The sequence below is a fragment of the Schistocerca nitens genome, chromosome 1, assembly GCF_023898315.1.
Source record: "Schistocerca nitens isolate TAMUIC-IGC-003100 chromosome 1, iqSchNite1.1, whole genome shotgun sequence".
NCBI classification, from domain to species: Eukaryota; Metazoa; Arthropoda; class Insecta; order Orthoptera; family Acrididae; genus Schistocerca; species Schistocerca nitens.
Window position 1 is genome coordinate 997,675,772 of NC_064614.1, and position 24,761 is coordinate 997,700,532.

The 24,761-nt window shown below is 43.1% G+C and overlaps 1 protein-coding gene across 1 annotated transcript in view; it reads left to right on the top strand.

Annotated features, from left to right (window-relative positions):
• The first annotated feature begins 6,894 nt into the window (after nt 1-6,894).
• Nucleotides 6,895-24,761, top strand: part of LOC126195354 (CDC42 small effector protein homolog) — a 162,328-nt gene continuing 144,461 nt past the window's right edge. The window contains exon 1 of the mRNA XM_049933936.1: nt 6,895-7,031. The gene's annotated coding sequence lies outside the window, so the exon portion shown is untranslated. The remainder of the gene's footprint in view (nt 7,032-24,761) is intronic.

The window sequence follows — 24,761 nt, forward strand, 5'->3', positions numbered from 1 at the left end:
TGGTGAAAAGCCTTCTGGAATTCTAAAAATCGCGGTGGTCTCGCGGTTCTAGGTGCTCAGTCCGGAACCGCGCGACTGCTACGGTCGCATGTTCGAATCCTGCCTCGGGCATGGATGTGTGTGATGTCCTTAGGTTAGGTAGGTTTAAGTAGTTCTAAGTTCTAGGGGACTGATGACCACAGATGTTAAGTCCCATAGTGCTCAGAGCCAACCAATTCTAAAAATATGGAATCAATTTGACGTCCCCTGCCGACAGCACTGTTGTTCCACGCACAGTATTTCACATAATCGCTTTTGCCTGTCAGAATATGCAGTTGTGAAATTATTTTCGCTCGTAATTGTAAAAAGGATTCGTTATGTATCACTGCCGGATTACTTAAAGAAATAAAAGCAGTCCTGCACGTTGGACACTGACAGTGTAATTGCTTCTATTACTTTGTTACGGGGGATTTTGTTATTGGTTATGACTTTAGGCCTCAAGAACTATCAGTGGAGTAGCATCCTTATGTGACTACATCTAGAATAGTAATAAGTAAATAGCTGTCGAGTTTTGACGATCTCTCTGAAAGTGACTAGAGAGTAGAGCAAATGCCTGGTTCTTCGAAAATTTATTTTCACATTTTTTAAATTTACTCTCTTCAAATTGTTGCGCTTTTGTGAGTCTTCTTAAAGCACTCAGTGAATACACCAGGACTTGCTTTCTTGGAAAGAATGTTCAAAACGCTTCGTCTGTAGACAGAATAATTAAAGTAGTAATTCGAAATGTTCCCGTTCAGCTCCGAGTCTGACCGCAACTGAATGCGCATGCGCAGACGACAATGGAAGATACCAGTAACAGCGGTTTGTCAAAGTGCGACGAGATTAGAATTGATGCCACTGTTGGCTCTCTCGGATTTGCAACAGTCGACGGAAACGGAGTCATTGTCAAAGCCGTCACAGTTATCTTTTACTTATAGACACAGTAGAGAAAGCTCGTTCTGACGGAGCTAGGATAACTGGTAATGCAGTGAGAGTGTAACAATAATTGGCACTTCGCTTGTAGTGACCCGTAAAATGCTTCTAAGCCGGCTGTCACTTGAAATTATCAGCATCGTTTCTCCTCAGTCTCTTCGCATTCGGTATTTACGTTACCTTTCTCGAGTGATTTGGAAGAAATTTTTTTCTGTGCTGGAAACTGAAGTGTCAAAGCGCTACCTGCAAAGACATTCCTTAATTTACCACTAAGCTTTATTTTGCCTGCATGCTGTCATCGCCTTATCGTTAAATCTTAATGACGTTGTCCGTTCCATCCGTATCTCATTAATGCTAGAACAGGTTACTCCGAAGCGCCGTTCAGACAGGTGCCTCATCTGCAAACAATGACCCACAACTGGTGTTGCAAACCTATTCATTAATATGGATGTGTCCATTGGTGCCTTTACCGCATTTATCCATTAATGATTCACCAAGGCAGAGAAAATTTGCGATGTTAGTTACAAGTGATTCCTCGACAACAGCGGCCAAAGGATACGTTGAATTTCCTTCCGATGTACGTTAGCCTGCAACGAAATAGTGGCGATTGCTTGTCGATCCCGGGGTGGAATTTGATTCGTCTGTTATGAATCAGGCGATTTAAATCTTCTATCAGCGCATGTGGACTCCTTGACTTACGGGAAATTATTCCTGTAATATTAGCATCTGAGAAAATGAAGCGGAAATTGCGTTTCTTCATTCCATCTCCTTCCCCTAAAATCTCTTAGCCCTTACGCAGTATAACACTCCGCCACAGATCATCGCTCTAGACGGTTTAATACTGAACACACGAGCATATAAATTTATGAATACTGCAAGATCCGTTTGTGCTGCACGAAAAATTCAGGTACAGGTCTGAAACAGAAGTATGTTTTCCTTTTGTTCCAATAACGGTTATGAAACCAGGGACAGTCCTTTTAAGCTTAGATGACTGTTTTCTACGCTGCTGGAATCTTAAGATTAATTTTGTAATTGTTGTTGCTGTTGTCCGGTTTATCGTCAAATCTTCCGGTACACTTCACTGCCTAGAACAGCAGTATATTTCCGTAGGAACAGTTTTTGGGAGTGAGGGTCTACAGATGCAGACAGCTTGAGAAAAACGTCGTACGTATTAACATAACTGCGCATTCACTGAACTTGCTTCGGAGGACCTTCGTACGTAGGCCACGGACGTCCTTAACTGTGTCGACGTATTCATATGCATATTAGGGGAGGCGCATTCTCAATGGGGAGTCTCCTGGTCTTTAGGGATAGCATCTTTTTTTCTTTTGTTTTCTACCCACACTTCTTTCACTGCGTTGCCTGCCGCGTTCACGAGCAAAGCGATGAAACAAAACGAGTAACGACTGGAAATACAAAGCTGCATCTGAAATTACGGACTTTCGCCAGTACGTTTGTTGCTACAGTCCTCCCGTCCAACCAAATATTACATGCTCCCAAGGTCCGTTCCGCTGAGGTTCATTGCCCAGGATGTTAAGAACCATTTTCGGAGCATTGGTGGGATATCGCAAGAGATTTTCGCCTTAAATGCTGAGAGACGAAAAAGCAATGTTTTCCATGTTCCCCTTTTTAATACTGTTCACGTCACTGCTGTGGAACGAAGAAGTTTTAATCTCATTTGTTTTACCTTTATTCAATTCAGTCTCTTTGTAGTTATCTCGTCGTAGTGAGTTACACTTGGGAAAAATGAGCTTAAATGAATCTACCACAATCAAGAGTCTCACCATTGTTTTTCAGAGTTACCACATGAGAACTACATTCATGATTTCTTTTCTGTTGCTGATATTCAGCAAGTGCCCTATCCTTAATGTAGCTGCTGTATACGGGATACTAAATCCCAACAAGAATCGAAGCGGTTGACCACAGCGTAATGCAATATATTCTCTCTCTCTCACTCTCTCTCTCTCTCTCTCTCTCTCTCTCTCTCTATATATATATATATATATATATATATATATATATATATATATAAAAGAGTTACATGTTTGTACCTGTTACTGTCCTTCAAAGTAGTAGTCAGCGTTGTGTAGAACCTTTTTTGCCAGCGATGTCGAAGGCGTAGTATACCGTTAGCAGAGCATGTCCAGTTGATGGTGCGAATGGAGCGGTCTACTGCCTGTCGAATCTCTGGAACAGTTCAGAAGCGAGTCCTACGAAGTGGTTCCTTCATCTTCGGAATCAAATCAAAGTCACAAGGACTTAAGTCCGGGGAGTATGGTGGATGGTACAGTACTTCCGCCGGCCGCGGTGGTCTCGCGGTTCTAGCCGCGCAGTCCGGAACCGTGCGACTGCTACGGTCGCAGGTTCGAATCCTGCTTGGGGCATGGATGTGTGTGATGTCCTTAGTTTAGTTAGGTTTAAGTAGTTCTAAGTTCTAGGGGACTGATGACCACAGCAGTTGAGTCCCATAGTGCTCAGAGCCATTTGAACCATTTGAACCATTTGAACCATTGAACCATTTGAACAGTCCTATCGACCGAACAAAACAGCCGCAGCTTGCGCTGTATGCGCCCACGCATTGTCATGCAAAATGATGGGTGGGTTGCGCAGACAGTGTCGGCGCTTCTTTCGCATAGTTGGCGCAGGTGATGCTCCAAAAACGAACAGTAATACTGTGCATTGACGGTCTGCCGTGGAGGAACGTAATGCGTTAGGGTAACACCATCACAGTCGTACACGAGAATCACCGTAACTTTAGACCGCCCCATTCGCACCATCAACAGAACAGGCTCTGCTAACGGTACACTTCGCCTTTCAAATCGCTGGTAACGGGTTCTACACAACGCTGGAGACTACTTTGAAGGACAGTGATAGGTGCAAACATGTAACACTTTTGTGTCGGTTGTGAATAAATAGTTGCCACTAATTAAGTTTCAACCCTCGTATATGGGAAACGTTAACTTGAAAATACAGAAACTGAAATGGAAGTGTGCCAATGAAAGGATGGAAGTTCTTTGCTGGATTTCTTGAAATAAGAAAATCCCGAATGACAACAAATGGAAAATGGATAGTGGACCTTAGAAAGCGTGCAGGAGCAGCATGGTTGCGTCCAGATGCATGTAAAAGTGTTCACGGGGCATTTGTCCAGCAGTATGTATCAAATGGATGATCATGAACGTGACGATTTTAGCGGAAATAGACTCTCCCGTCCAATTCACTTGATTAAATTTGTATTTCGCTACAAGAAGAAGTTTACGTTTGTTAACTTGGTGGTGTCTGACAGTCTACGTTCTCTTCCTCAAGTATTGAAGAATGAAAACGTTAATCCAAATAATTTTTGTATACACTTTTCTGCTCCTGACCTCAGTGTCGTTATACTTCCAGCTGGGATTGTCTTCTTTGCTTACCCTATGTCATCTGCAAAACATTCAATCCACTGCTGCATTTAGCATCAATGCATCGGTGTCTAGCAACATTACATCTGGGAAATTGCATTACAAAAGTGTGATCTTCTCTCATCGTTCCGATATTCGACATTTTTCGTGTGCAAGAAAGACTCCGATTAAAAGAAGGATGTCTAATTACGCACTTGAAACGGTTTGGTTTTATTTCTTTATTTATCGTGATTTATCGATTCCTAACGTACTCAACGTTGAAACCATTTGTGTCTAACAGAAGCATTGGAAAATGTCTCCGAGATGAACTGCGTGAGTTTCGCATGCCGGCCAGAGTGGCCGAGCGCTTCTAAGCGCTAGTCTGGAATCGCGCGACCTCTACGGTCGCAGGTTCGAATGCTGCCTCGGGCATGGATGTGTGTGATGTCCTTAGGTTAGTTAGGTTTAAGTAGTTCTAAGTTCTAGGAGACTGATGACCTCATAAGTTAAGTCCCATAGTGCTCAGAGCCACTTTGAGTTTCGCAACATGAATAGTGCCCATTTCGTAAATGAAAGATCGTCATCCACTCTGCATGTCGCTTGAGCTGGCGACATGGTTGAAGCTGCGTCTCATCCCTTCAGAAAAAGCACAGTAAGCCTTCTTGTGTGTTATGCGAACGTGTGATGACGATTACACAGGCCTTTCATGCACAAAACGAAGAAAGAAACCAGTGTGTTAACAGTAAGAGTTTCTCTCGATTTTTGTCAAATTAACAGTACACCTCAACAATGTCACGTTGGCAGTGGGAGTCTTCCCTTTGTTGAGGCTTGTTGGAAGAGAAAAATATCTCGTATCTTATTGTTGTAGACATTGACATTGTCATGAGGAACATTGAACTTAAAAATACGTGTACAACTGTTTGAAATGAAGGTATTAAACTTTAGTTGCTCAGAGAACCCTAGTGACGTTCATAGGACTACCCTCCTCCAAGCTGTAAATTTTTTACAGCATGCTGTGAATTCAGTCACGGACTCCACTTGTGTTATGTATTTAAACGCCATAAATATGTGGTGCAGTTAGTAAACAATGTGTCATTCACAGCCTGTGCCGGTATGACGATAAGTGTCGTATAAAGCAGGTGACGAAGATCTAGCATCCTTCACCAAAAAGAACAAGACATAAATTCAGTATTCCAGTATAATTTGTGGAAGTAACTAAAGGCTGATTTTGTAATCAGAGGTTCCACGCAATAAATAAGAAATGAGTGTACAGCGCTGCTAACGACGCATCCCAGGCTCGATGTATTATTGTATTACATTAGGTAAGAAATACAGGCTTAGCCGACAATGTGAAACTGGACGAAAATAAGCACACGATCATGAAATAGTTATAATCATAATCTAAACATCCTGTTGTTGTTGTTGTTGTGGACTTCAGTCCTGCAACTGGTTTGATGCTGCTCTCTATGCTCCTCTATCCTGTGCAAGCTGCTTCATCTCCCAGTACCTACTGCAGCCTACATACTTCTGAATCTACTTAGTGTATTCATCTCTTGGTCTCCCTCTACGATATTTACCCTCCACGCTGCCCTCCAATACTAAATTGGTGATCCCTTGATGCCTCAGAACATGTCCTACGAACCGATCCCTTCTTTTAGTCAAGTTGTGCCACAAACTTCTCTTCTCCCCAATTCTATTCAATACTTCATCATTAGTTATGTGATCTACCCATCTAATCTTCAGCATTATTCTGTAGCACTACATTTCGAAAGCTTCTATTCTCTTCTTGTCCAAACTATTTATCGTCCATGTTTCACTTCCATACATGGCTACACTCCATACAAATACTTTCAGAAATGACTTCCTAACACTTAAATCAATACTTGATGTTAACAAATTTCTCTTCTTCAGAAACGCTTTCCTTGCCATTGCCAGTCTACATTTTATATCCTCTCTACTTCGACCGTCATCAGTTATTTTGCTCCCCTAATAGCAAAACTCCTTTACTACTTTAAGTGTCTCATTTCCTAATCTAATTCCCTCAGCATAGCCCGAGTTAACTCGACTACATTCCATTATCCTGGTTTTGCTTTTGTTGATGTTCATCTTATATCCTCCTTTCAAGACACTGTCCATTGCGTTCAACCTAAACATCCTATCCTTACGGATACTATGTACGTACAGAAAGCAAGTAAAACGTTTTTCGCCGTCATAAACAGTGTATTGAATACTGAAATTATTGAAAAACGATTGACGTCGTTGTGCACTTCAAAATACCATAAATATACTACTGGAAAATAGATAAAGAAATTTGGAATATGAAAGAATGTACTTTCTCTGCATTTATTCTAAATCTTTTGTCTTTGATTAAAAATAAATGAAATATTCGAAGTGATGTACTTTACACCACATCTTCTAGACAGTCACAGATAACGTCTGTCAATCTCTTTGTGATGCACGCCAGTTTTGCCTCAACAGTATCAAGTACGAGCCGGCACAAGACGCAGCACGCTATTGTTGCGCGCGCACTGCGCATGCGCGATGGCCGTGGCGGCCTTAGCTGCCAGCAGCCAGCAGCCAGGGGCCTGCTCTGTGGTTTCAGTTGTGGCAGTGCCGTCGTGGCGGGAGGTTCTGTGTAGAGCGAGTTTCGGAAGCTACCGTCTGATCAGGAGTGTACAGGAAGATGGTCAGGAACCGGATCTGCTGGTCAGTATTCAAACGATTGCGCTGTAGAGTGAACATACTTGTTCTTTTCCAGTTTGTGTAAATAATACGAAGATTTCTTAAAATGATTACCATGCGTGAGCAGGAAGTTTGAATCTACTGTAGAGCGTGTCAACGGCTCCGCCTTGAAGGCGCGGTGTCTTGTGTAGAAGTGCTAGAAACGGTGGCAATGTTATTGTCGCAAACGTACGGTGCGTTATCTGTCCATATATATGTTTCAAATGCTAATATATATATGACAGCTGCACGAAATGTCGCTCAAGCTGTATGAAATCCATTATAAATTCTTAATGTGTAGTGTACTTACACATCGACGCCCTAGCTTCAGACTTCGTTTCGTAGGTGTGAAAGTGAATCGAAACGAAGCGAGTTTTAAGTAGTCTTATAAACTAAATTAGATTCAGTTTATTCAGATCTCAAGCTAACACGGTAACAAATTTATGTAAATGTTTTTCTAATATCACGGTATTCCGATGTGGCTGAAATAGTAACACGAAATTTTGTCACAGCATACAAGCTATTTAGTGTGGACACCGCAAGCATTGCTATTATATTAACGTCTTTCGGCTACAATTCCCGTGGGCCTCTCAACCAATTTTGCCGTTGAACTTGTAATCATTAGGTACAGTTTAGTGACGCTGGTCACGGGCCGTAAATGGTTCATGACCGTCATAGCGAGATACGGGGGTGGAGAAGCGAAGCAACAACGAAAAAAAATCTCGTTTCTAATTGATGATGAAGCCAAAGATCTTCTGAGCACGACTCAGATTCGTACTTTAGAATTATAGGCGAAAAATAAAATTGCCTAGTACCCATTATAGACAGAGTGCCGTCTTCGTCCAGCTGGGGACGTGTCTTGGTTGCTATGGTTCCACTAATCACTAAGGTAACGAGATTGGTGTGGCAGATTGCGTGTTCCCGTTGCTGCGTGTAGTTGGACAGCTACAAAAGATTTTAGCAACAGACACTCGATGAATTACCGTCAGCTGTTGTTTGCTGTACATGTTCGAAATTCGTTTCCCTAAGGCCTTAAGCCATTGTAATACAAGTTTGTCAGATCTTTTGTATAATATTTGCCGGTGTACAGGGGTGCTTTTATCATAGCTTTCTTTCTATAAAAGCTAGGGCGTAGCACTATCTTTAAAAAAAGGTCGTATTTGACAGCATAATGTGTGAAAAGTCCACGCACGCCTAACGTGCTGGCAGTTCTTGGTTGTAGTGACAATGCTGGTGAAAGAGGAAACTAGCAAATCGGACACCCTGTCCGTTTACAGTTTCAAGCAATAGAATCATTCCACATAACGAAGTGAAAGTTTGATGGTGTTTCTGCAGTGTATATGCAACGTAGCGCGGCCCGATGCATGTATATAAGCACTGACAGACCGGCAAGGGATTAGTGTGGTAAGAGCGTAAATGTGGACCGAGAAGACGTTATTACATGGTGCGTCCAAACAGGATCAACTAGCGTTGTTCTTTCCTTGGCTGCTGAAGGACAAACACCAGTACACGTCCGTCGTAGATCAAGAATCTGTGTGGGGCAGCATGTCTGTCGAAAACCACCGGTTTTGAATGGTCCAAGACAAGAGGCGCTGCTGCTTCATAACGCAGGTTCCCATATAGCAGAAGTTGCGCCTACTCAAGTGACGCTCGAGCACCCGCCCTATAGCCATGGTCTCTCCCCATGCGGTTATCATGCTTTCGATCCTTTAAAAAGCCCTTGAAGGATCGACAATTCCTGACGGAATAAAAAAAGGTTTCCGTTGGATTCAAACTTCCTGCTACATGGAAAGGTGGTGACGGCGACGCCATGACAGTCCTTGACATAAGTCCTTGCTATTGTAGTTTGCACTGAGTTCTTAGCTGATCCCTCGTGTTACTGTAATCGAGCGATTTCCGTAATGGTTTTTCCATTGTTTCGTATTATAATTTTTGCGGAATTCTGGGATCGTTTCTTTGAAAAGACTAATTTCATTTCCCCATTTGTCGAAACCAATTACAATTTGATTCCTCGAAACTAGAAAGATGCTGGAAACAACATTGTTACACATGAGGCAATATGTTGTCAGGCGAAGCAAGATTTCTCATTTTCCTGATTTAAGTTGTAACTTTCTATATTGTGGTCTGTTGCGTCGAACGAAGTTAAAGTTAAGTAGTTGCCCGTAATAGGATTGCGTCACTTTATCGGCATGGGTCTGTGAGATGAGTCAGTCTTTCCAATAAATCGTTCCAGACGATAATGTAAACTTGTCAGCTTAACTGTTTGCCCTCGCACTTCAGACTTTTTACGTCTATTGTAAGTTATCGCTGCGTCAGTCGCCTATTTGCCATATTTACTTCTCGATTCGTTGTTCAGTTGAACAACGAACACTGCCCATCTGCTGCAACACTCGTCTTTTCTTTTGCTCTTGAGAAATGCTGGGTACAGATTACCGGTACAATTAGTACGACGTTGCAAAATGGAGCTTCTTTTCCAGCCGTCTGTTGCGAAGTTTCAGACTGTGGTTGCTGCGGGCAGGTTCCCGCAGGCAGTGTTCGCGTTTGGCAACGCGTTATTTTATAGTGGCGGAGCTGCGCGCAACCGGGTAGGGTCTGACAATGGGACCCAGTTCCCAGGTCTGGCAGGCTGCTGCCGGGGTCGGAGGCAACACCTGGCCTCCAGGGGGATCGTACAGCCGGCTCGAGCGCAGCCATCCAGCCACCTTGCAGGCGCGCAGCCATTTCCTCTACTGCGGCGGGGAGAGTGCACGTTTGCAAGTAGGGAGCGCAGAAAACTCACGTTCCAGCGCAGTCTATTCTGCCGAACCCGAAAAAGAGAACTGAGAGTAAAGGAAGATGCATCAGTCACGGCACTTTATTGTAATTCTTCGTTGACAACCAGTGAATTACTGTAATGTAGATACGTGATCAGTTTAACGGTCCTCGACACTCAGGTGTTTCGTGGAGTAGATTGTTTTAACGTCCCGTCAACAACGAGGTCGTTAGAGACGCAGCACAAGCTCGGATTAGGAAAGGATGGGGAAAGAAACCGGCCGTGCCCTTTCAAAGGAACTATCCAGGTATTTGCCTGAAGTGATCTAGGGAAATCACGGAAAACCTAAATCAGGATGGCCGGACGCGGTATTGAACAGTCTTCCGTCCGAATGAGTCCAGTGTGCTAAACACTGCACCACCTCGCTCTATAGATGTTTCGAATTAGGTTTCCAGGTGCAGTTCAGTGTCATGCCTCCTGATACATAACTGCAGTAAACAATTGCACTGTGGCCACTACCAAATGCGTTGTGTATTCGAGTTTGTTTTGCGTTGTTTTTTCCTTATTTTGAAATGAGTGAAGACTAATCGTGATGCATAAAGTGATTCGAATGCGACTCCAATCACAAGAAAAAGAATCAGCTATTACTATGAGCTTTGTCAGTTCTGCTTCCGTGGGTTAGGGTGGCAGTCCGAGACGGCGGCGTTTATTCCCCCGCACTGCTCCTCTTTCCACGGGCAGTCTGAGTCATTGTTTTCTTACGGTCGTGGCCGACTGCGCCGGCCGCAGTGGCCGAGCGGTTCTAGGCGCTTCAGTCTGGAACCGCGCGACCGCTACGGTCGCAGGCTCGAATCCTGCCTCGGGCATGGATGTTTGTGATGCCATTAGGTTAGTTACGTAGTTCTAAGTCCAGGGGACTGATGACTTCAGATGTTAAGTCCCATAGTACTCAGAGCCATTTGAACAATTTTTGGCCGACTGCCATGATACTGTCCACGTCCCAGCTATCGTTTTGGGTTTGCAACACATGATGGTCGATAAGGATCTTCGTCGTCTTGACTGAAGTGCCGCTGTAGTACAGCAAAGTTCAAATAAAAACTGGATCAAAATAAAGAAACTCTATTAATTAGTACAGTGGGAGTTTTTCATTTTTTAATGTCATTCACGTGGTGCCCACCACTTAAAGTGCGTTGTTGAAAGCAGACTTCGGAAACTCTGCACCACTCTAACAAGCATTTCTTGAGCAATAAGTAAAATCTTCTCGTGTATTGCATTTTTTATGGCTGGCAAAGTGCTCGGCCAATGATTGAACACCTCAGATGACTTCAAAGGAAAGAAAAAAGGCTGGTTGTAAGGCCCCGGTGATGGTGTTGGTCAGGGGATGTCGCCACATGAAGAAATTAGGCGTCGGGAAAGATCTGTCCCAGCGCTTGAGAGAAACAGCTCGTGGCTCTCGAAGGAACAAAATGGACAGATGTAACAGTAATTTCCGGCGTACCGTAAGCACGTGTGACAGGGCCGATATTGTTTGCAATGTATATAAATATTCTAATGGAAATCGTAGATTGCTTTTTAAGACTGTTCGCAGATGATGTACTTGTCTATAGCAAAGTAGCAACGCCAGAAGACTACAGATTTTCAGAATGACCTTCGGACGATTGTTGGATGGTACAGGCTCTCATCAGTTGACACTGAGCGAAAATATTGTGCGTACATAGGAAAAGATAGTAAGTACGGTAGAACTGCACTATTGATGAGAAACTACTGGAAACGGTACCTACCGTAAAAAATCAAGGAGTAACTATCCAGAGAGACTTTAAGTGGAATGACTACATAAAACAAATGTTGGGAAAACTGAGATTCATCGGAAGAATTTACAGGGAATGTATCTCTTCCACGAAGGAAGTGGCTTATATAGTGTTTGTACGAGCGATTCTTGTGTATTGTTAAACGATGTGGGATTTTTACCAGGTAGTACCGATAGAAGGGGTAGAGAAGATCGAACGAAGAGCGGTGTATTTTGTCAGGGGCCGTAAAGTCGGCGCGAGAGCGTTACGCAGATGGTCAACCAACTGCATTGGCAGTCGTTACACTAGAGACGCTGTACATCAGAGTTTTACCATCGAAACTTCGACAGAGCACCTTTCAGGGAGAGTCGAGCATACATCTCGCGAAATGACCACGACGAGAAACTTCGAGAACTTAAAGAGCCAATATATAGGCTTACCGACAACCATTCTTTCCACGCGCCCTAAAGGGAAGAGTGGGAGGGGGGAAGTGTTATCAGTTAGTGGTACTAGACGTACTCTCCGCCACACACCGTGATGTAGATGCAGAAACTGAGCTGTGAGAGGAGACTCTGTCCAGCGCGTTGAATCTTGGTGCAAAAAGTGGTCATGTCAGTGTATCATTGACAGCTTACTTTCACAGTAGCGTCATCCTCTTCAAGGAAGTAAGGACCAGTTATCCCAACTCCTCTAACCGTAAACGATACAGTAACACGGTCACTCTAGTGGTTTATCATGAAGTTTACGATGGTTCTGTCCACTCCAGCATCGGAAATTTTGAGGATTGTTGCTTCATAAATGAAATTGTGAATCAGTGCAAAGGACAAGAGCACCCTCAGGCACAGTTTTAAGTATGTTCGCACATGAGCTCACACGATTGTCATCGCGTTCAAGCAGTTGTTGAACAGTATCTTGTACGGATGAAAGAGCAAGTCGCGTTGCAAAATTCGACGCACACTTCGATCGGATAACTGAAGAGCTCTAGCGTGTTTTCGGGCACTTATCTTTGGAGGCTGCTGTAACTGACGTCTTACAGTATTAATGTATTCTTCAGTTTGAACACTGTGTGGCCTTCCTCTTTTTTAACTCGCCATCACATTTAAACAATACTCACCACCCCATAGAGATAAAATTCATGTTAATAGTCTTTATTTTGATCCATCTGTTTTTTATTTGAACTTTAAATTAGGGAGAATGTTTTTCGCATCATTTAGTAGTACTTTACCCTCCCACACACGTCTCCGTTACTAAATTAGCTATTCCTTAAAGCTAAAGTTGTTATACGCACAATCGAACTTACCACACTACGCAGGGGTCGATGGGGCTGGCGGAATGGATTCTGCCTATTTCAACCGCTTTCAGCATCCCTCGCGCGGAATGTCAAGTTGGACTGTCCGTACAGTACTTCGGGTAATCAGATTCTCCTAAAATGCCGCCACTGTCACCACTATAGCTTCCACATTCTTTTTTTTTTTTTTTAACAAAGATTGTAGTTTAGCTCCATAGTGTTTCTGAAACAGACAAATTTGATAAGAGAAATAACTCGGCTCAAGTTAGTGAAAAGTTCAAATATTTCGCCTGTACAACATGAGCCACAAAATTATTTTCATTATGGCAAATATCTTTTAAATTTCTAGGATCAAGACTCTTTAAAGTACGTTCGACAACTCTTTCAAGTACGTTGCATTCCTAGTAGGATTTTAGCATAGTTTCTTCAACTTTTTGCTACGAAAAATGCAGTCTGCCTGTTGGATCACTTAAGAGCAAATGTTGTTGCACATTTTGCATTCTCACCATACCTCAGTGTGCGCTGGCAACACTGCTCCGCGAAACACACAAATAACGGCACTAATACTGGTCTAAACTAACGATTTTACCGTTAGAAACATGGCGTAACGCTGCATTGCTTCGGCGTATTAAATTGGTGCAGTTCACAAAAATAGAAGAAAAATAGCCTGTAACGACTCATGCTATGTGTAGTTGCCTCAGAAGCAGAGAAACATTTACGGTACTTCAGTATTTAATCAGAGATGGCATTGCGTTACAGCGAAGTTGAGTCTGTTCATTATTAATTTGCTGCGAGAACTTCAGGGTGCGCCTTCTATATACTGTGACTGATCGTATCTTCTGTTAACAAAACTAACGTAGATTCAGTACTAAAATTGTCAGGAAAATTGTTAAACATCAGCGAAAGATTCAGAGGCAGAAAACAGGCAATACATCAACAAAGAAAGCCTCAACAACTTCGTGAAAGTAGTCATTTCAAACTCTCGCATTTAATCAGTTCTTATGTCGGTACATTGTTTTTAAAAGTACCATATTATATGGAGAATAACAGTTGTACCAGTGGCTTGGGTAGCTTACTGCTGCGAACAGTAAAAATGTGGTGAATGCCGTGCTACAGCAAAACAGGCCGCAAAGAGAAGGAAAAAACTGCAGAGGAAAGGCAAATTGTCTCCCAATACGAAAAGGGAAAATAATTTTCTGAAATCGCGAGATTAACAGAAAGAAATACCCTTAGTATCGAAAGAATTGGTTTACCAGAGAAGCTGACGCAAAGAAAAAGAAATATGTTAATAAAAGGATGGTCAAAAAGATTCTAAATTGACAGCTTCTGCATTGTTTGCACATGTTAATTATCAGTTCATGAAGGAAATCTCACAACGGGCCGCTCGCTATATATTAATGGTTCAAATGGCTCTGAGCACTATGGGACTCAACTGCTGAGGTCATTAGTCCCCTAGAACTTAGAACTAGTTAAACCTAACTAACCTAAGGACATCACAAACATCCATGCCCGAGGCAGGATTCGAACCTGCGACCGTAGCGGTCTTGCGGTTCCAGACTGCAGCGCCTTTAACCGCACGGCCACTTCGGCCGGCTATATATTAATAGTATGGGTTATGGAGCAAGGGTGCCTAGAAGGAAACCATCCATCAGCGAGAACAAGAAAAATTGAAACTTGCATTTGCTCGAGAGCGTATAAGCAAAAATATAAATTTCTGGGACAAGGTTCACAGATGAAAATAAATTTAACAAAAACATGAATGGGGGCTTTTGGTGTGGAGATGAACAAATACTGAGCTGGATCTGGAACACGTTCAAAGCACGGTGTATGAATAATTTTTCCTATGAAGCTTCCTGGCAGATTAAAACTGTGTGCCGGACCAGACTCGAACTCGGGACCTTTGCCTTGCTCTACTGGCAGAAGTAAAGCTGTGAGGACGGGGCGTGAGTCGTGCTGGGGTATCTCAGATGGTTGCCGTCATGGTAACTCAGCGTGCTCGGTCAGAGGGTGCTGCCCTCTGTAATTAAACAACTGAGTTAATGGATCAAGGACGAACTGAAACGAGTGTCTTGCGACGTCCGCCCCGAGCAGATACAACGAACGAAAACGAACAAAATGAGATTTTAAAAAATGGTAGAGCACTTACCCCAAAAGGTAAATGTCCGGCACACAGTTTTAATCTGCCAGGAAGTTTCGTATCAACGCACACTCCGCTGCAGAGTGAAAATCTCAATTCTGGACTTTTTCCCATGATTTTACGTAGTGTACATTCGGCGGGTGGTTGCCTACTTCTATTCCTGTTTCCATGTCTGTGCGTCCTCTAGGACCGTTGTTGGTTTTAACAAAGGAACAGCCTGCTACGTTGCGTATTTTCATTTTACTAAAGATAACCTGTCAGTCACAACACGAATCTGATTTTTTTTAACGTAATAAACCAAAGTGTTTTGACCTACGCCATGTACGAGAACACAGTCTGCTTTTTCGTCATTTAGGTAGCGATGTAAGCGTGTGTGCTGACGAATAAGTGGACAACAGGTAACGAACGACCCGAGAGAGAGCAGAGCAGTTTCTCGCTTCCAGCAGTCGTATGGGAGACGGCGGAGCACAACCACTTTCGCCAGGCCGCTCGCCCGCTTGCTTGCTTGCCTGCCTGCTGTGGCGTGAATCATCAAACACCGTAGCGGTGGGGGACGGCAGGCAGACCTGGTGAGCCACGCCACGCCTAGCTGTCCGCTGCTCGCCACATGCTTTGGCGTCGCTGCTGGCTAGCGCGGTCGCACCCCGCATCCCCTCCCAATCGCAGGTCTTAAGTGTCAAGCTGATCGCACACGTAACTGCAAGCTTGACAAGCAAGCGTGATAACGCACATCATACAAGCGTACTTCAACATCAGTAGGATAACGGCCATCTTGTCATGGATCAAGGTTACGTAGTGCATGCAGTATTTTCTGACTTCCTAGAAGCTCTGTGTATGTTACCACATCGTTCATTAATAAAAAAGAGATTATATGGTGCATCAAGCAAAATTTGTGACAGGATTGAGGATTTGTTGGCAGAGGAGGCAACATACCCTGGATTAAAAGTCACCGACTCAGATGTACGCCAGGGCAGGGCCGTTTCTACCATTATACAAGATTAGGGGGCCGCCTAGAGCGGCAAAATTTTAGGGGTGGCCAAGGGCGGAAAAATTAATTTCAAATAACAGCCAAAAAATTGAACAAATAAGGAGAAAAAAATGCTAGGGGAAAAATTACAACACCTAGCTGTTTTCAAAACCATACGGAACAGTTACATAGTAAGTCTTCACTTATTTTGACGAAAGTGTTTGCTGAAAAAGATCAGAATTATTCGTTATTCTAAAACTATTTCAGTTAAAATAGAAACTGAATGACGTAGTATAGAGTAATTTCAAAACTAAAGGAAAAATTCGTTCGCGTCATAAGTTTCATACCTTTATTAGTTCCTCTTCACGCCGTGACATTATTCATGCCAAATTTAGTTGCACTGGATATTCAGTTATAGTTTAAAATATTCAGCACATTCTCCTGTTTCAATTATTTTTGAAAACTTCAAAAATTGAGGACATTTCTTGTCCTCAATCAGTTTTAAACGTGGTGGTGGTGGTGCTGGTGCTGGTGGGGGGAGGGGGGGGGCTGATATCAGGGAGACCTATGGTAGTGAAAGAGAGGGCGTCATTTTTCAATTCTTGCCTCGGGCGCAAAACACCTAGCAACGACACTGCCCCAGGAAAGTGTGTTAGGGCCCTTGTTCTTGTATGTTAACGACCTGGGAGACGATATTAATAGTAACTGACTGAGAGAAGCCGCACAGATGTTCAGATTTTGATAAGGTACCGAACTGACGCAGAGGGTTGCGCTTGCTTTAAATGTACACGAATGTAATATTGTGCACTTCACAAAACGAAAAAGCCTAGTATCATACGCCTACAATATCGGGGATTTCAGTCAGCTCATAAATTCCTGGGTGTAACAGTTCTTTTGGATATGAAATTGACATAGGCCCAATCGTAGGTAATGTAGGTGGCAGATTTCTGTTCTTTTAGGATGCGGGAAAATGCACTTACTCTGAGGAGGCTGCTTACAAATAATTCATGCGTCCCGTACTAGAATATTGCCAATACCTAACAAGAATACTAGGGATGTTGAACTTACTTAGGAAACAGCGGGACGAATGGACACAGGTTTGATTCGCGGGATTCCTGAGGTGGCAGACTTGAAGAGTGACACAAATTACTTACTTAGTTCCAATATTAGGCGAACGCTTGTGCAAGATGGCTTGCACAAATTCCTCGGGCATCATACAGTTGAAGAATACTTGTACATGCATCAGTTTGTTTACAGAAACAGTGCAGCTCACGTCCAGATGGCAGACCCTCAGATCGGTACTAAACGTTGTATATCGATAGTATCAACAAAAACACCGATTTAGTCCGTGCTGTATACTGTCGTCTAGTAGAATATGCATAAACTACAATTAGAAGTAACACCAGAACTCCGGAGCGCAGGAAAACCGTATCTGTGGGTGATTGTTTTGTAGATCTCTAGTGGGTGAGTTGATAGAGCGTTAGGTCGTTGTTCCAAAGGTCCCGCATACAAACCCCGTGGAAGACAATTTCTTTAAGTGATTACGCTTCAAATTGTTATATGGGAGAACATTTTCCTGTCATGTAGAAGTACTTTTCGGAGTTCGTAGCAATGTTTCTTTGGCAGTGTGCTTTCGCTTCGTCAGTTGAAAGTAGATACCTGTAGTGTACATTTGTAGAGGTGTGTGCGGTATTGTGTCGTATATGTACGACCGTACACCACTCCCATCTACACAAATATACTCTATAGGTTGCTGCTTTCAACTAACGAAGCGAAAGCAGACTGTCAAAAGAACGTTGCTACAAACTCCGAAAAGTCTTTCTACATGTCAGCGAAGATTCTCCCACATAATGGTACAACGAACTCACGTTATACAAACTCACCACACAAGATTTTCAAAACACTCACAGATATGCTTTTCACGTGCTCCGTAGTTCTGAGTTTACTTTTAATTACCGTTTACGCGTGTTCCACTGGACAACACGCAGCAGCACTAAATCGATGTTTTGGTTGATACTCTATCTTTATACAACTTTGGTACCGATGTGTCTGGAGGTTCGGGTGTCAGGCGCCGATGCGTTGGCTTTGGCAGTCCTTTCGCTTGTGTTAAGAAAGAAACAAAAGGAAACGTTATATTATGTGGAGTAGAGTGGTTACAGAGACAATATTATTCCAGTATTAATAATTCGCGGTAGATACGTTACTGAACCTCTCTCAAAGCATTGACGTTTTTCTTCTTTTTTCCGTCTAATATTGTGTTCTTTGATTTATCCTTCATTACAGTGCAACCTTTGTAAAGGAATGTAATTTAACAGGAGAAGTTCAAAATTAAATCACTGAGTAATGCTTGCTCAAGCATGCATGGGCAAGCATGGCTCTGCATGTGCTTGACAAGGATACAGTTGTGTAGTCGCCTTTGCATGTTCTACGATGCCAAGTACCCTCTGCGGTGTACTTCTGTTGCTTGCGTAGCATTTATAGATGTAATTTCGCGCAAACATTCTGGCTGTTAAAGCTGCTTGAGGTTTGATCGATTTTTCAATTATGTAAATCTGTGTAAGCACACCAGCACATACGGATGCTTCAATGTGTGCATCGATAATTTGCATGCTTGTACGAGGAAACCTCTGTTGAGAAAATCTTCGAAGCGGCTCCACGTATGTGGAACGATGTGAAAATCATTTGCAAACTGGTGGAAGAGTTTCAGAGAATAAACGAAAGCTACCTTTCATTCATGTATATTAAATCAAAAGTGTACCGCAGTAAGGCTAAGAGGGATTTGCATACGTTATACGAAAGTCAGCAAAGGAGTTGACCACGCAACATATAGGAATGTCGTTATTAAAAAGATGAAATCTCCCATAATCGACTACAGGAGGAAAGAAATGACATTTATTAATCTGGGGAGGGAAAGATGAGCATCTAGATAAACGAACACGCCTGTATTTCAGATGTGTGTCGATGTGTACTGGAGGTTTCATAGTCCCTTCAGCAAGTGAGGAATATCAATGGTGTTGTGTCTTTCGCGTGATGTAATAGCCTCTTTCAAGACTGACCTGCTTTCTGGTCAGTGGCATATTACTAATAGTGGGAGGTTAAAATGTTTCTCCATTGAACCAAAAAATAATTAAATCCATCATCTGGATGTATCTTTAAATCATAGTTACTTAATGGGGGAGTAAATTTTTGGTTTCATTGACTAGTTTTTATAAGACACATCACTTTTCCACTTTAAAGCAGCAAAACTGACCAAAATGAGCAAATAGTCATCAGACCTCAAAGTGTTCCAAGCGCAGACTAATACTTGCACAAGCGTGCTTGGATTGTATGGAGCCGAAAGGGGTTTGTGTTGCTTACAGGTGCATACTAGCCAAGCTTGCAGTTACGCGTGTGGCCGGCTTCATACTGAAAAGTTGTTTCCCGCGAGGAACATGTTAAACAGCTTGTCTCCTGAATACACTTACAAACTGCTTAGGATTTGTTGTTAAGACGTTTGACAAACGCGCCATCTCGTTGTTGAAGCAGCAAGTAAGAAATTGTACGAATCTTTCGCCCCTCACAATTAAGATCGTGTTGCGTATGGTGTGATTATTTGATTTATGTAACCTTGCAAATTAGGGGCCATCTTACATCTAACCAGACATTTTTCGTATTTATTTATTTATTCATTGCATTCGTTATATCGCCCGCCCAAGTTACAAGAGATCACACATTTCGTAAGGAATCTTAAAAACTTAGCAGTAGCTAATACGGAAACAGTAAAACAGTGCTAGTTACAGCAGAAAAAGTTAATATTTGTCTGCGAAGAACAGAATAATAAAGGTAACTTACAAGCAAGTGGATTCAGGCAGTAGTCGTTGACAGCAATGGAGTGGTGTCTTCAACTTTCATGTCATCTGTGGGGAAGTATGCAGAACCCCCATGATAGTGACAGCGGATCACCAGCATCGGTGCAGCTGTAATGTGTGGGCCGGGTTAATGGGCGACTGTATTTTGGGACCAGCCTTCCTTCTACGTCACCTAACAGGCCGGAACCATCGGCGTTTCTTGCGGGCAACTGTGCCTCCACTGGTGGAAGAAGTGCCATTGGATTCGACGGGCTATATGGATGCCACTTGGTGCTCCAGCCCACTTCGTCGTTAATCCCCGGACGCATCTCTGTCGTGTCTTCGCTGGTCGATGGATCGGGCGAGGGGATCCAGTTGCATGGCCTGCTCGTTCACCGGATTTCAACCCGTACGATTTCTGGTTTTGGGACCATCTCAAAACTGTCGTGTACGCAGAACCCATTACAGATGTGGAGACACTGGAGCAACGTATTCATGCTGCCTTTGACACTGTTCGGATGCAGCTTGGCCGAAGCCAATGTGTGAGACAGAACGCATACACGCATGCGTTGAGACACTTGGAAACCATTTTCAACGCATACTGTAACTGTGACTGCATAATGCAGCGCGTATTAGACCGCAGTCTTGTAACAATGTATGGTAGATTAAATGATCTCTAGCATGAGAACCACTCATATACGGGCATAAGTTCATTAGACCTTTCCGTACCCTATCACCGATCAATCGCTAGAGTTAGTTACGGGGAAAAAATCATCCAGTGTATCTGTTTCCACGTCTTCAGATAGCAGGTAATTTTGAGGTTTTGGACCGCAAAGTGCTGTGCCAAATCCGTACGTATAATAAAGTGGGGGGGGGGGGTTGCAGCCGGCCGCTGTGGCCGAGCGGTAGTAGGCGCTTCAGTCTGGAACCGCGCGACCGCTACGGTCGCAGGTTCGAATCCTGCCTCAGGCATGGATGTGTGTGATATCCTTCGGTTGGTTAGGTTTAAGTAGTTCTAAGTTCTAGGGGACTGATGACCTCAGATGCAAAGTCCCATAGAGCTCGGAGCCATTTGAACCATATTTGGGGGATTGCAACGCTGGGCTGCTCGTGTAATGGGCCCTAGTAATTCTGCACTAAGTGGCACCTTTTGTATTGCTCTGACGCTCCTGTAATTATTTACAATGAGACATTGGAACATTGTTTTTTCCTGCCCCAACGTCAAAACTGTTAGTTTTTGAACAGAAGTTCGCTTTTAAACCTCCCCTAGCTTATATCCCTCTACACGGATCTGCAGTCCGAAACAACGTATAATCATTGTATCCTGGGAATATAATCTAGAGTCAGGAGTAGATGTGAGTTGTGTAGTCTGAAGTGAACGGATTGAGGCGAATCACTGTATGATGTGATGAAAATTACTCTTAATCCCACGGACCTTAGTGACCTGTAGAGTATAGTTGTATAAGACTCATGGAAGCATGCTCATGCAAGATGTTATACACGATCTGCCTGTTCCGCAACTTTCATTTAGCGACTCCATACGATGCAGTGACTTTTGACAATTTCTGCGGCACAAAATGTGATATGCTGTTTGCTAGTCACCTGGATAGTGGTAGATTACATTGACGAACCCATATCATTCAGAAAAGCCATTTGCTCAGAAAATCACCCGCGATATTCCGAAGTGATCAACGTGGGTACAATCAGACAACCCATGTCAAGGGCTGAAGTACGGATACTTCAGCAGAAATATTTAGCTGGGGAAAAGTAATTATGGTGTAATTTCCCTATAAGACGCTACATCGTAAGACCAGCATCCTCAACTGGGACGCACAGCCGGCGTGTAATGGAGTATGCTGTGCAGTCCACTACGGGAGACCCAGAACGCCATTGATTGACCAGATCGAGCGCAAGCAGAAGTGAAGAGTCCCGGCGACCTCAATAAGAGAACCGCTGCTGCAGCCGATGATGCTGTGCCGATCTGAAGCCGTACTGCTCGGGAAAGGTCACTGTTGTGCCGCGAATTTAGCGAGTAAAGCGGATTTTCACCGATTCAGGACGTTGAAATACTCTCCGTAAGGGCACTTTCACAACTGCACGACTCTCTTCTTTTTCTAATACTCGTGTTGGATGTTTGTGCAGCAAGACCAAACGGCAAGAACCGTAAAACACGCCGTTGCATAGTCATCTCACAGACCACATTAGCTGCATTAGGAGGATAGGAAGACTGTCAGTGCCCAGCGTAGAGCTGATCTTCATTTACAAATAGCTGACAATGACTGTTGAAAGTGATTAATCATTGACAGTGTACGTGAAATACCGTTGTAACAAATACGGCTTAAATCGTCAGACATCGTTCTCACATGCGTTCCGTGCCAAGGGCAAAGCTGTCATCAACGTCAGGGTCGGTTTGTACACCGTATTGCGTAACAGGGCATCTCACGTTCACTGTTCTGAATCTTTCAACGAGAAGGCATTCTTTACTCTGAATACCCTTCGTCCTTAGCCGGATTAGGGGTGGTCGTATTCGGATGGGGTCTCTCGTCACGAATGAGCGCTAGCAGATTACTCATCTGCTCCTACCTGTATACTGACTCAGTCCTTGAAATTCGTAAGTTTCATCACAATGCGTTCCTGCCGGAAGTCATTAACTCCGGATGGACTACCTCTGGGCTGAGGGACTGATAACTTCGTCTCTTCAGCCGCCTCCCTGACCAACCCACCCTTACAAGATATGGTCCTGTTCGAAGTGCTACTCTCATTTCCTTGCTTTCGTCCAGTCTTTGAACTGACGTACCCAGCCCCTCATGACTAATGTGAAAACCAAGCAAAAGTGCAATTTGGTATTTTCCACCTGTAAAATGATTGCCAGAGTTTAAGAATTTGTAAACGAAAAAGACAGAGGACAGAATGATGATTGAACCATGGAATTTCGGGTTTCTTTTAACCGTTGTATTTTTTTTAGGGCCTCCTTCCATCGTTTCAGATCTTTCTTCGTTCGCTGGTTTATTTCTCTTCTCGGTTTGACTTCATTGCCATTTTCGTAATGCAAGAAAAACGAGGTAGTCTCATTTCGAATTTAAATTGAAACTAAAAATCATTCTATTTTCATTTTCTACTAAAAACATGTTGGCAACAAACATGTTAGGGTAAATAACAAGATCATAAAATTAATGACCTCCTTTTGGTCTTATTCATTACACGTACTTAAAAATATAAAGAAAAACTTGAGCTCGGGAAACCATTGCAAAGTTCTTAAAATCAAATCACTGTATATTTCAATATGACTGCTACAATTCATCACAAACAAGTTAGTATATAATAAAACTGAATTACTCCTCTTTAGAAGATGAAATGCCGTAAAAATTGATTTAAACAATAGTGAAATAATTTCACTCTGTCTTCTTAAGTTTCATTCAACATGTAAATGCTTTCTCTAAATTCTCAAACTTCTGAATTAAATAAAATACCCCTAATTATTCTGGAAGGAATCCTGAAAGTTGTGCTATATTAGATTCACGATTTCACTAGCTGCGACATGGTCGCGGATTAGAACAGTGATCTAGAAAGTATAGAGTAAACGTCTTATTACCATCAGTGATCGCAAAACTTTTGATCCTTTGACTACCAGCTTCGGTCAGCAATGACCATCCTCAGGTCACGGTGCTGATTTGCTGGCTTCAGTTTACAGAGCCTTTTGCCTCTGTCGTAATCCAGGCAAGGCACTAGTTTCGCAAGCTGCGAATTTGTCACTAGATCACTGTTTTAATCCGCGACAAGAGACATCTGCAGTGTCAATGTGGTATTATGTGCGATTTTATTTACGACGAATCATCAGCTTGGATATAACTGCATAGAAAATAGATACGCAGCAGCTGAAATCGAGTAATGCTTGTACATGCGCAAAATCATGTCTGAAGGGATACTATTTTCTTCCTGGTACAAATCTGTTAACGTCAGGGAGTCGCCTATAATTCAGTCGCTAAGTTTCATACCTAACAATGTGATTAGTATTCGAATGACAATCAGGAAAGATGCATTTCGGCAGACTTTTGTTAATTGTGACTATGCTAGGGAGAGAACTTTCTTGCGAGAATAAAATATTCTACGAGTTTCTGGCTTCGGTAGTTCCACAAAGAGATCATTAAAAATCCGCCCGAATTAATTTAGAAAACGAAATAGTCAGGTGAAGGGCTGCAGAAAGTTCCCAAATTCGCAATACTAGCTGCCTGTGGTAGCAGGAATTACGATCGTTATCGTAATATTAAGAAGGCTTATTTCAGCTTCCTGGGGGTGACAGTTTAAAGAAAACTTGCCATGATGCACTGCTCAACAGTACCTTGAACAGCCGTTGCATAATGTTAAGTATGCTTCAATTCTGAGGTAGTTCAACTTTAGTCCCTATGCTGAACAGTTGTGTACTGAGCTGGAAACACAGAAGATAGGTGTTGTCTCAGATCGGTGGCAATAGTCAGTTGCCACGTCAGTTACTTGACCACGAGTCTGATGTGTTACTCAAAGTGAAACCATGACGAGTAATTCGCTATGCAATTCCTACGTCCATAGTAACGCGAGGAGAGAATGAACCCAGGCGCGTTTAACACATGAGAAGGAACCAGCCTGTGCCGAGAACACGACGTTTTATTGTACGGTAGTTTAGATAATCAGCCGCGTATGCAGGCAACAGCTGAACGTGAAAGTAAATTGACCATTCAACAATGCCTGCAAGGAACAATGCGCGTGAGCACATACTCGCCATTGTGCTGATGTCACTGTGCTCACATGTACTGACGCAGACAATCTCGTGACATTCAAGGCGCGTGTCGACTTTTCCTCGCATCAGTATCCACCTGCTTTAAAAAGCTTTCTCCGCCTTTCACGTCAGGCGGAGGATTTCGGGATCTTCAGAACTTACGAGACGTCAATATCTCGCTGTGCACCGGAGTAGTCTGACGCC